At 40.6% G+C, this 12,592-nt stretch overlaps 1 pseudogene; it reads right to left on the reverse strand.

The window, feature by feature from the left end:
- Positions 1-930: 930 nt before the first annotated feature.
- Positions 931-12,592, reverse strand: part of LOC126092750 (probable ATP-dependent RNA helicase DDX17) — a 66,313-nt pseudogene continuing 54,651 nt past the window's right edge.

Raw genomic sequence — 12,592 nt, forward strand, 5'->3', positions numbered from 1 at the left:
AGAGGAGTGGAAATTGGTAAAACAGGCACTCACAGATGTTGGACAGACGAACTTAGGTACAAGGAAGGCACTGCGATGAAACCTTCGGTAACAGAAAAAATACGTCAGTCTATTGACGAAAGAAAGAAGTCAAAGAGGTTCAGGGGAAGAAAGGAATAAAGGAATATAAATCACCCGGCCGGCCGCGGTGACCGGGCGGTTCTAGGAGCTTCAGTCCGGAACCGCGCTGCTGCTACGGTCGCAGGTTCGAATCCTGCCTCGGCCATGGATGTGTGTGATGTCCTTAGGTTAGTTAGGTTTAAGTAGTTCTAAGTCTAGGGGACTGATGACCTTAGATGTTAAGTCCCATAGTGCTCAGAGCCATTTTTATAAATCACTTAAGAATGAAGTAAACAGGAAGTGCAGCGCAGCCAAGGCGAACTGGGTGAAGGAAAGATGTGAACAAATCGAAATAGAAATTATCGTCAGGAGGACAGACTCAGCACCTGACACTCCACTCCCTTTTACATTCGTCACACATCAGCAAAAACACCCTGTGAGAGCGTTAGCGTCTACAGAATAGATGAATGTGCTTAAGAGTGGACCCTTATTCTGTGACAGAGCACGTCGGTGTTTAGCTGTACACAATTTGTTTAATTTCAGAATTAGTGTCAAAGAAGTACACGAATTTACATAGATTGTGACATGACACTTACAGGTCAGCTGTCAATATAACGGATTACTTCTTGTTTAGTAGAAATAACCCTGAACACGACAATATCAAATTTATATAGAAGGTTCTCTACAAGATTATTCTTGTCACTACACCGTGAAGTTGGCCAATATTACGACGAATCATCCGATTCCGGTTCTAATTTCGGTACTATTTAGGATGACAATCAAGTCTACGGAGGATGGTTAGTTTTTGTGACAAGCTGAGCAAAAGATTACTCAAGGTTGCTCGAGTTCACAGTGGACGCAAGCTGGTGAACCAACAAGCTTACGCCTCTGCCACTGGTAACCTTTTAGCTGCGATGTGCTGTTAGCTGCATGGCTGCTCTCGCCCTCTGAAAATCCTATAAAAAGCTAATCAAAATCTTTACTGATATTATCACGTGAAACTGTCCTATGTTACTCGTTAAGCGAAAAAACTTGCACTCATCCCTAGTCTGGAAAATATGGCGATATACACGTCCACAGATGGTGCAGTGTGTATATTTCAATGCTCTCTCAGGTCTTGCAAGAACAATTATCTACATATCTGTTTTGTTTCCCCGTTATTGGAGCTCAACGATTCTTCAGCTAAAGTGAACGCAGTGTTCACGCAAAATTCCTCTTTTAGCGTCATACGGAGCGTGATGCGCTCTGTTCTACACTTGACACTGGTTCAGAGGAGATTCCACGAAGTTTTCAGTATTGTGTTTTTCGTAGCAAACTGTCCCCCACCTGTGTCTTTTCATGTTTCACGTCACAGTGTTTTCAGACCAATGAGAGCATTCCTTTCATTTTGTGCAAACTACCCCTACCAGTCGCAAAGGCCTACCTTTAAACTGCGTCGAAATATCGCCACTTTTACTCATTCCAAGTTTATTTCAGCCAATCCGGCATTTTTTGCCCTCCCCTGGCGAATAAAAGTTACATGTACACGTCACGAGCGTACCACGAGCATTTCAACTGCGTCACTGGTCTGTTTGCACACATCTGAAAATTCCCCGACGCAGTTTTCTAAAGAATTTTTCCATCGCAAGCAGTTCTGGCCCACTACCAGCTCTCCTCAATGTATCGCCCAGCGCGTTCATTGTCCCTCTCGCCACGGGTCACCAACCCCCGTTTAGAAGCGTACCATCGTACTCAGGCTGCGACGGCGCAACTCGCGTCTGCCCCCAAACTAAAACGTTTCCTCCAGCAGCTTTCTTCACCTTTTGCTCATTGACATGCAGGATTTGGGTTCAGTAAGTTAATACCGTCGAATTGAGTGTCATCTCTTTGAATTACATACTGTACATTTTGATAGGCAAATCTGCTCACTATCGCTGAAGTATGTAAGGTGACATATTCATCTCCTTGTTAAGTTGTGTAAAAACTCTCATGTAAGGTGCAAAATTGACATTCATTCAGTCTGCCACCTTGCAAGCATAAAGAAAAGTCAAAACGAACTTCGATAAAATTAAAAGCAAGCGTGGTAACATCAAGAATGCACTGGGACTTTCACTGTTAAAAGCAGAGCGGAGAGTGAATAGGCAGGAAGAGTACAACGAAGGCCTCTGTGAGGAGCAAGACTTGTCTGATGATGTGAGAGAAAAAAATGGAGTCGATGTGAAGGACATAGGCAATCCAGTATTAGAGTCAGAATTTCAAAGAGCTCTGCAACACTTGAAATAAAATTAGGCAAAAGAGACAGATAACATTCTGTCGAAATTTCCAAAATCATTGGGAGAAGTGACAACCAAACGACTATTCAAGTTGGAGTTCAGGATCTATGAGACTGGTGTCGTACCACCAGACTAAAAGCGCGAGAACTATCGCACATCAGCTTTACAGATGGCGATCAGTTTGGCATGGCAGATAGAGGCATCAAGATGCGGTTCTCACGTTGCAATTCACAATGAAAGCAAGATTGAAGAAAAGTCAATACACGCTCATAGTATTGGTCGACCTAGAAAATGCGCTCGACAATGTAAAATGATGCAGGATGTTCAGCATTCTGAGAACAATAGGATTAAGCTAGAGGGAAAGACTGTTAATATACAATATGTACAAGATGCAACAGAGAACAGTAAGACTGGAAGACTAAGAATGAAGTGCTCAGATTAAAAAGGCTGTAAGACAGGGATGCTACCTTTTGTCCCTACTGTTCAAGCATCGAAGAAGAAAGGACGGAAATAACAGAGGGGTTCAAGACTGGAATTAAAATTCACAGTGGAAGGGTATAAGTGATAAGATCCGCTTATGACATTATTATCTTCAGTGAAAGTGAAGAAGAATTACAGGATCTGTCGACTGAAATGAACAGTCTAATGAGTAAAGAGTAGAGATCGACAGTAAATCGAAGAAAGACAAAGTAATAAGTGGCAGAAACGAGAATAGCAAGAAACTTGACATCAAAATTGATGATCACGAAGTTAAGGACCTCTGCTTTCTTGGAAGCAAAATAACTGATCCCAGATGAAGCAAGGAGGACATAAAAAGCGGACTAGCCGAAGAGCGCATTTCTGGCCAAGAGACGTTTACTGGTATCAAACATTGGCCTTAATCTCAGGAAGAAATTTCTGAGAATGTATGTCTGGAGGACACCGTTGTATGGTAATGACTCATGGACTGTGGGAAAGCCAAAACAGAGGAGAATCAAAGCGTCTGAGATGTGTTAGCATGGAAAAATGTTGTAAATTAAGTGGACTGATAGCATAAGGAATGAGGAGGTTCTCTGCAGAATCGGCGAAGGAAGAAAAATATAGAAAGCATTGACATGAGGAAGGGACAGGATGATTGGACACTGTTTAAGATGTCAGGAAGTAAGTAACTTCTGTGGTACTAGAGGGAACTTATATTTGGTAAGAACTGTAGGGAAAGATGGAGACTGGAATACATCCAACACATAATTCAGGATGTAGGGTGAATATGCTGCTCTGAGATGAATAGACTGGCACAGGTGGGAGGAATTCGTGGCAGGGTGCATCAAACTATTCAGAAAACTGATGACAAAAAATTGGTAATGGCCTTTTGTGAGGCACCAGACTGCAAATGTCCATTACGTGCAGCTGTCTTCGGAATATTCGCTCGGAAACAGGTTCTGGAGCTGTATTCAATGACTGTCGGCCTTTGAAACCAAGCGTCACTGATAAGACCCGACACTCATCTTGTAAGTTTACTGCCCATGTATTAGCTTGTCAGTGGCTGGTTGATGTGCTTTTGACAGGACAGAGCCCATTAAGCCGTGAGCAGGAACGGCCTGATGAAAACTGCGGCGAGTGAAATTTTCAGTGATACAGAGGTCAGTTAAACTGCGTCCAGTATTCGTGGAAACTACCTGCTTACATATACACAGTCTACCCGCACACTTTGACTCTGTGTCCACACTCTCTATGAATCACAGTCTACCTTTACTTCGAAAGTAGCCTTCCGTTCCCGCAGAGGATGACAACTTGGCAGTCACTGTCAGTTCGGCTCTAACTTCCATAGTGTTCATTTTCAATGACTTATGCGTTTGTGTGCTTGTAGTTTCGATATTTGAGGCGTCATAAACCGTCAATGGTAAGCCACTGTGAGGTTTACTCGTACACTACTGACCATTAAAATTGCTACACCACGAAGATGACGTGCTACAGACGCGAAATTTAACCGAGAGGAAGAAGATGCTGTGATATGCAAATAATTAGCTTTTCAGAGCATTCACACAAGGTTGGCGCCGGTGACGACATCTACAAGGTGCTGACATGAGAAAATTTTCCAACCGATTTCTCATACACAAACAGCAGTTGACCGGCGTTGCCTGGTGAAACGTTGTTGTGATGTCTCGTGTAAGGAGGAGAAATGCGTACCATCACGTTTCCGACTTTGATAAAGGTCGGATTGTAGCCTATCACGATTGCGGCTTATCGTATCGCGACATTGCTGCTCGCGTTGGTCGAAATCTAATGACTGTTAGCAGAATATGGAATCGATGGGTTCAGGAGGGTAATACGGAACGCCGTGCTGGATCCCAACGGCCTCGTATCACTAACAGTCGAGATGACAGGCATCTTATCCGCATGGCTATAACGGATCGTGCAGCCACGTCTCGATTCCTGAGTCAACAGATGGGGACGTTTGCAACACAATAACCATCTGCACGAACAGTTCGACGACGTTTGCAGCAGCATGGACTATCAGCTCGGAGACCATGGCTGCAGTTACCCTTGACGCTGCATCGCAGACAGGAGCGCCTGCGATGGTGTACTAAACGACGAACCTGGGTGCACGAATGGCAAATCGTCATTTTTTCAGATGAATCCAGATTCTGTTTACAGCATTATGATGGTCACATCCGAGTTTGGCGACATCGCAGTGAAGGCACATTGGAAGCGCGTATTCGTCATCGCCATACTGGCGTATCATCCGGCGTGATGGTATGGGGTGTCATTGGCTACACTTCTCGGTCACCTCTTGTTTCCATTGACGGCACTTTGAACAGTGGACGTTACATTTGAGATGTGTTACGACCCGTGACTCTACCCTTCATTCGATCCCTGCGAAACCCTACATTTCAGCAGGATAATGCACGACCGCATGTTGCAGGTCCTGTACGGGCCTTTCTGTATACAGAAAATGTTCGACTGCTGCCCTGGCCAGCACACTCTCCAGATCTCTCACCAATTGAAAATGTCTGGTCAGTGGTGGCCTAGCAACTGGCTCGTCACAATACGCCAGTCACTACTCTTGATGAACTTGAAACGTCCCCTTTAGAACAAATTATTCAGGACTGTGCTTAACCTGACACACAATAACTTTTAGCGCAACGCAATCTGACTTTCAAAAATTCCTACAAAAGAATGGCCCTGACTAACATTAACCTATACCTAGGACAAATCACTTACCTCACAAAAATCTTCATTACTGGAACTACTGCAATACAGCGAGCGCCACTATTGCCAGCTAAATAAAAGATTCAAACTACAGAAGGCACTAACTACTGATAGGGATAGTTAGCAAATGAAAGATATTAATAGAGAATAAACAATGTATTTACCTTAATAGTCATAATATACATAGCAGTTCATGACAAATTACAAAACTCCGCCATCTCTCTCCCCACATCCACCACTGCTGGCGGCTTACCTCCAACTGTGCAACGCTACGCGCTGTTCGCATCCAGCTGCCGCTGCCCAACACTACAATGGCAGACAACAATGCAAACTAGCCACAGACTGCACACAGCACAGCCAGTGATTTTCGTACAGAGCGCTACGTAACGTTGCCAATAAGAAAACATAAACAGCCTACTTACATAAAGAAAACATAAACAGCCTACTTACATAGCCCCCACGCTCCCCACAAAAAATTTTACAAATATTTTTGGCCAGTGGCCAATAATGATTTGATAAAATTTTTCATAAATACAATAACAAAGAAATCAAATGCACACACTTATTGATACAATGTTGGTCAAAAGCTAAAATTTTCTCACAGTCCATAAAGACAGTCCTGATCATTCATCATAAGAGTAAACCTGCAGTTTGTTTTCTCAAAGTCTGAGCAGTAAAAGACAATGCACACGGAAGTAGTGGATTTCCATGCAGTCTTGAAGAAGTAGTGTTATCCTTCCAACTGAAAAATAGTGCTGACTCTTGACATGCTGACAGGTAATGGGCCACAACAGAGCAAACCCACAGCAGAGTCATTCGACGTTTTGAAGAAGATTGGTAGGTAGGTCATCACAGAGCAGACCCACTGTAGTCCTTGTAGAGACGGCTAGCAGCCATCCGTTGCGACTGTGCAGGTGCACAATCACCATTGAAGAGTCGTGCGGATAATAGCGCAAGTCCATAACCACCACTTGTGCACTCACAAAGTTTTTTGGAAGTGTCCTGAGAACCAGCAATGCTGTTATCCAGTCCCTTGCTGAATTATCAACACACGTGCAAACACTATCAGCCCCTACTTCTCACATATTGTCCATATACTATGACCAACAGAAATATGTGCAGTGAAATGAATGCTTACAAGTTACTTAATTTGATGAACTGGTGTCAATTACAATTTTATAACATAAGAATACGATTACAAAGGTACAAAATACGTCATTAAAGAACATAACAATACAGATAACATTTGTAGTACAGGCTTTACAAAAGAATAGAAACAAACATATACATCAGTGTTACAGGAATTATGACATAAGTAAATACATAAAAGATCAGAATCACTTGCGAAACATCAACTTCACACATGAGCATTAAAACAGAACAGAATACATAATGTCTAAACATCTTTACAAAGAAAATACCATATTATTAATGCAAAGTATATTTGAGGATAACAGTATTCCTCATCATAGTGAATGTAGCTGAGTATTAGAAAAATTCTACAACATAAGTCTTATCAGATAAACATATAAAGACAGGAAGAACATAATTACACATGGGTACCCAAACACATAGTGGGATAACACAAAAGGAAAGGACAGGGTTTGTTTCATTGCAGTATTTTGCAAACAAAACTTTCTTTGCTTCTTGGAGATCTCCCTTCATTCATCATTATTCCCAAAAGTCCTATCTAAGCCTGCCTTCTGTATTCTGTTCACATCCTCTGTCAAAAATAGTTTTTCTCCACTGTACAGTATCCTCTTTTTTTTTTTTTTTTTTTTTGCCCAAACCATTTTTATATAGCTTCTCAATATATTTCTTCCAAGTCATCATAGTTAGTTTCTTATATAGTCTACCCCTCTTAAGCTAACTTAAATCTACTGAGCTCAGATATATATACCAAGGGACGAAGCAATGCAGCATCACATAAAACAATTAATATAAACAGCAATGAAAAAAACGCAGATTTGCGAAGCAAGCAGCATTAAGAAATTAGCAAAGCAATTGTAATATTACAACTAATCTAAGGCAATGTGCATCAAACAAGGAAAACTAGCTTAGAAGAGTAACACAAAGTCAAATTCAGTAACACTATGCCTGGCAAACAGCAGCACCAAACAACAAAACTTATATCTAAACATGACATAGCTCAAGCAGAAAAAAATATTACACTAAAATGGCCATGTCTAATACCTATGTCACATCTTAACACTAGAGTGATGCATCACGAGAACTTACACTAGCAGATAAGTTACCAAATCGTAAAGAAATTATTTATGCAATTCCTGTGAAGGGAAATGTATATTTATGTGCCCTCGTTTTCTTGGAAGTAGATCATAAATTTCTTATTGACTGGATCTGTAGGCATAAAATAACTATATTAGTACATACATTAAATTTTATTTTAACCAATGCTGCAGTGCAGCTAGAAACTAGATATTAAAGAAAATGAGCAAATATGTACAAAGGACGGCATGAAACATCATTCATTAGCCATATGACATTTCATAACGCAGTAAAAATTCCCTCAATTCTAGAGAAAGTCGCTTGTCATAATCAGGTGTGCAGATGTAAGCGTGTCGTGTTTGCGGTGCTTTGTACAAAGGTATGTCAAAAGCGAGGATAATGGCCTCCCTTTTTTTTTCTTTTCTACCTGAGCGTCTGAAAAGGCTTGTTCTCCAGGTGTCTGACACAGCTGTGTGCCCACGACGCACGTGCAGGTGGTCTTAACTTTCTTACGGAAATATTTACGACAGCAGTTTCCGCTACAGTGACAGTCTCATATAAAAATTTCACAGGTCGAGAACTTACGTTGCAAATGTGTAGAAACAAAATCCTATGAATATAAGTGTCCAAAAAAATTTTCGCCGGCATTGTGATACATTCACGCATTTACACACATTTCATAACTCTTAAAGTACGATTCTTGGTTTCCAACATCCTTTTTCACAAGTCAAGAGTCCCTAACTTCTATTCATTATTCATATACATATAAACACGTAATCACATTCCTCATATATGGTAGCATCATCTTATTGCCATAAACATACCTCAACAGCATAATACACATCGTCGTCGTAAAAATAACATCATAACACCTCAGTCAAATCTCAAAAAAGTCGTAGCTTTCTGCAATAATTTCAAACAATAAAAAATATTCTCTGCTCATTTCAATAGTGTCATCTGCCTCAAACGTACTTTAAAAATCATGATCTCATACCAAATACATCATTCAAAGCTCTCATTGTTTCACAATGGTTCCGAAAAAAATATGAAGAGTTCACACAGTACAGACAAAATACAATTTCATAAGTGTGAAGTTACCCAACTGTGTAATTGCGTAAACATGTGTCACTGACGTAGTAAAAAGATGTTTGTGTCTCTGTTAAATGATCAGATAGCTGTGTAATTTGTGTGTTAGAGAAATATGGTACCGATGTGTAAAGTTGTATAAGCAAATACCATATTAGCTAGGGCTCCTTGTGCTTGCCAAACACATGGTACACAAAGTAGGCGTGTACCCCCCTGAGGATTATTGTAATTATACCCTCAAGTGTTACAGATTACAGCAATGGAATGAAATGTATCACGGAAAACTTTCTTTGTAATTCAAAAATCTTTAAAAATAAATGTTTTAAGTACAAAATTAATCACTCAAATACGTGTCCTGTAGCGCTAAATATGCGTCTTGCTGTAAGATAATCTCTGTGGAAGTGTCGTAGTTATCGTCCTCTGAAAGCTAAGTTCTGCAGAAGTCAATGTACTTACCTCATGATAAACAAAAGTGAAATGCTTTGCGTATAGATATCTTAGTTATTACGCTTATTGTCGTGGTGAAGAACGTACTGTACTGTAACGTATTGTTGTGCTACGAAAGAGGCTGTCTCATTGTAGCTATACCACAAAAGTTACTACTAAAACATGTTTTACTTCCCAGAATAATACAGAAAAACTGTGCAGATATGAAACAGAAACACCGCAAAAGCAACATTGTAAATTGTCGCTCATTAGTAGCGTCGTGATAAAATCGTGTAGCTGTCACATAAACTAACCATTGTCTCATCTGGTATCTCACTGAAAGTACCTTAAATCCAGAATCCACTCTCAAGCAAACCAAAATGTTGCATGAAAATTTCATTAGCAGTGCCGGTAAACGTTCCAAGTATGTGAGCCTTATAGTCGTTACATAATCGTGCAACTAACAAGCAAGAATGCACACACACAATAACACTGTGTCGTCTGTTCGCAATAACAATGCATTCGTAATTTCTGTTTGAATAAGTTCTCTTGGTTCTAGACTGGATATTTAACTTTAAACATTGTTGCATGGTAACAGTTTCTAAAGCATACTAGTAACGTGAAGTGAAACGTTTTATGGCAAAGACAAAGTTAAAAAGCAGATTATTTTTCAATAAACGGTTTTACATGTGAAATGTGGTGTAAACCTTTGCTCTTCCTAATACGCAGAGTTTCAACTTTAACGCAATTATCATGTGGTATTCGACGGTAAAGAATACTGGAATTTTGCTCAAGGTTAGCGTCAATGTTATTTTTCCCTGAGCCAGCGGGCGCAAGTGGCTGCCTGCGGTGTGATTCATTTGTTTCTTTGTTGGTGCGCGTCGTTACTGGGATTAGGAGGCCTAACTTCTACAAATTCGCCTTGCCGAGTGGGCTCTGCTCTGTTAGAACGCCACCAGTTCTGATGAAATTCACGTCTGTCGTTTTGTCGGTAGTTTCCATAGTTTCTTTCCTGTCGGTCACGTGATGGAGAATTTCTCCCTGAATCGTAACTGCGCGCTGGACCGTTGCGTCTGAAGTTATTCTGTCTCCCGTGATAATAATAGTTCTGGTTGCCAAATTGTCTGTTTCTATGATTGTCTCTGTCATATTCATTACTACGGAAGTGCGATCTTTCTCTGTAACTATTATTACTCTGCCAGTGGTTGTCATATGGGTGGTGTCTGTTTTGGTCACGATTTGCGTTGTAAGAATAGACTTGTCGTGTCCAGTTATTGTTTCTGTCGTCACGGAATTGTGACGGATGTGACCTGTAGTGATTGTCTTCCTGTTTTCGCATCCCGCGACTGTCTGTGTCAATTTCTAATTCTTGTAAGAGTCCCTGAAAAGCTTCAAGGTCGTCTTTGCAACGTCCTGCCGAAATAATATGCCGTAAATGTTCAGGCAATTTGATTAAGCAAATGCGGATGAGTTCTGAGGGGCTGTATGGGTTTGACAGGTACTGATTCTTGTGCAACATGTCTTCAAAATATTTGACAAGACTGGAAAATTCAGATTGTTCAAAGTGTTTCATCATGATGATGCTATGTTTTACTCGGTCTTGTGTAGCTTGTGACCAATATGCTGAGAGGAAGGCATGGTAAAATTCTCCTTCACTGTGGCAATCGTGAATGACCGATCGCATTCTCACAGCTGGTTCATTCTCTAAGTAGCCACACATAAATTCTAACCTGTGCTCCAATGACCAGTTGGGAGGGAAACAATGAGAGAATTGATGGAGCCACGATTGTGGATGAATGTCGTTGGCAGAATTCTTAAACGTTTTGAATTTACGTGTAGTAATGAACAGCTTATAGTCAAAATCATCGTGTCGGCGAGTAGCATATCGGTCATTGTTACGTCGTGTCGGCGGTTCCATCTCAAAATTCGGTGTACCTTGCCAATTCCTTTCATAATTACCGAAATTCCCTGTGTTATTATTTTGTGGCTTTTCCGTATTTCTATGTCCCTCTTCCCGTATTGGGGCGCGAGTGTCCTCTGAAATACGTAATTCTTGTATTACCTGTGTCAACTGATCTTGTACTTCCCGGATTTCTCTTTTGTACTGTGTATTGATTTGATTTTGATTTTGTTTGAATTTTCTTATTTGTTCATACTCTTCTGTGTCAGTGAAGGCTACGGGTCTTGTGTCATTCAGATCATCATCTACCTTTGTAGATAAGTTAGTGACCTGATCCGAAAGTTCGGCTTCTTTCTCCGATAGTGTACTTATTTCCTCAGTGTGTTTTTCTGAACCAAGTTTCAGAGTGTCCATTTGTGTTGAAATCGTATCTACTGTGTCCTTTAAGTTTTCTTGAGTTTTTGCAAGTTGCGTAACCGAATCGGCAGATGCAACTGAGTCAATTTTAGCTTGCAAGGTGTCGTGATTTTCATGAACAATAGTTTGGAGTTCTTTTATGGCTGCTTCGTGATTCTATAATGAATTTTCATGCCGCGAAAAAAATAGGTTGAAAATGCTCACAAATTTGTGTTTTTACGTCATTACAGACTTTTTGACATTTTGATTCAATGTTATGTAACTCAGTAGTTAAATCCTCACGTGTTTGTTCAAGCGTGGTGTGAAGATTTTGTTCCATTGCGTCTAACTGTTGCTGTGTTTGTCTCTGGTGTTGTTCCATTGTGTCGAACTTTTGAAGCTTTTGCTGTGTTTGTCCCATTTGTTGTATTAATTGTAATAACAATGCACTGGTGTCTGAAACATGTTCCTCAGTGCTTTTCGGCAGTGAATTTGCACCGGCAACATTCACATTTTGACAAGCGGAAAATGTGTCTTGACTCATTTGAAAAAACGGTGAGAACCCAAAACCTGAGTCTACAGTATTTGCAATATTGTGTTCTGTCATTCCCGATTCCTGAGGCGAGCTGTTGCCGACCGATCGATCGATAATGCTTCCCTGTTTACTACCTGTTTCACTGTCTACACCATTATTTGACGCCCGCTCCATTTCCCTATGCACAGTTACCAAATTACTACTTTGAACATTAGTAAATTCATTACTCGGCGGCGCTGATAAGCTACGCTCGTCGTCACTATTATTTCTCAGTTTACTTTGGAGCCTAGTGTTACGTTTTTCACACGCCATTATTGTCACAATATTTCACACGATAACACAGAAAAGCACAATTTGAAGAGTAAAATAAGATAACACATTAACATAGAAATGGAAATTATGTCTACTTAAATACTTGGTGCAGATCTACATGCATGTCACAACTGTTTTACTGTACAACAATGAAAGACTGCAACTACAAAG

The sequence above is a fragment of the Schistocerca cancellata genome, chromosome 7, assembly GCF_023864275.1.
Source record: "Schistocerca cancellata isolate TAMUIC-IGC-003103 chromosome 7, iqSchCanc2.1, whole genome shotgun sequence".
NCBI classification, from domain to species: domain Eukaryota; kingdom Metazoa; phylum Arthropoda; class Insecta; order Orthoptera; family Acrididae; genus Schistocerca; species Schistocerca cancellata.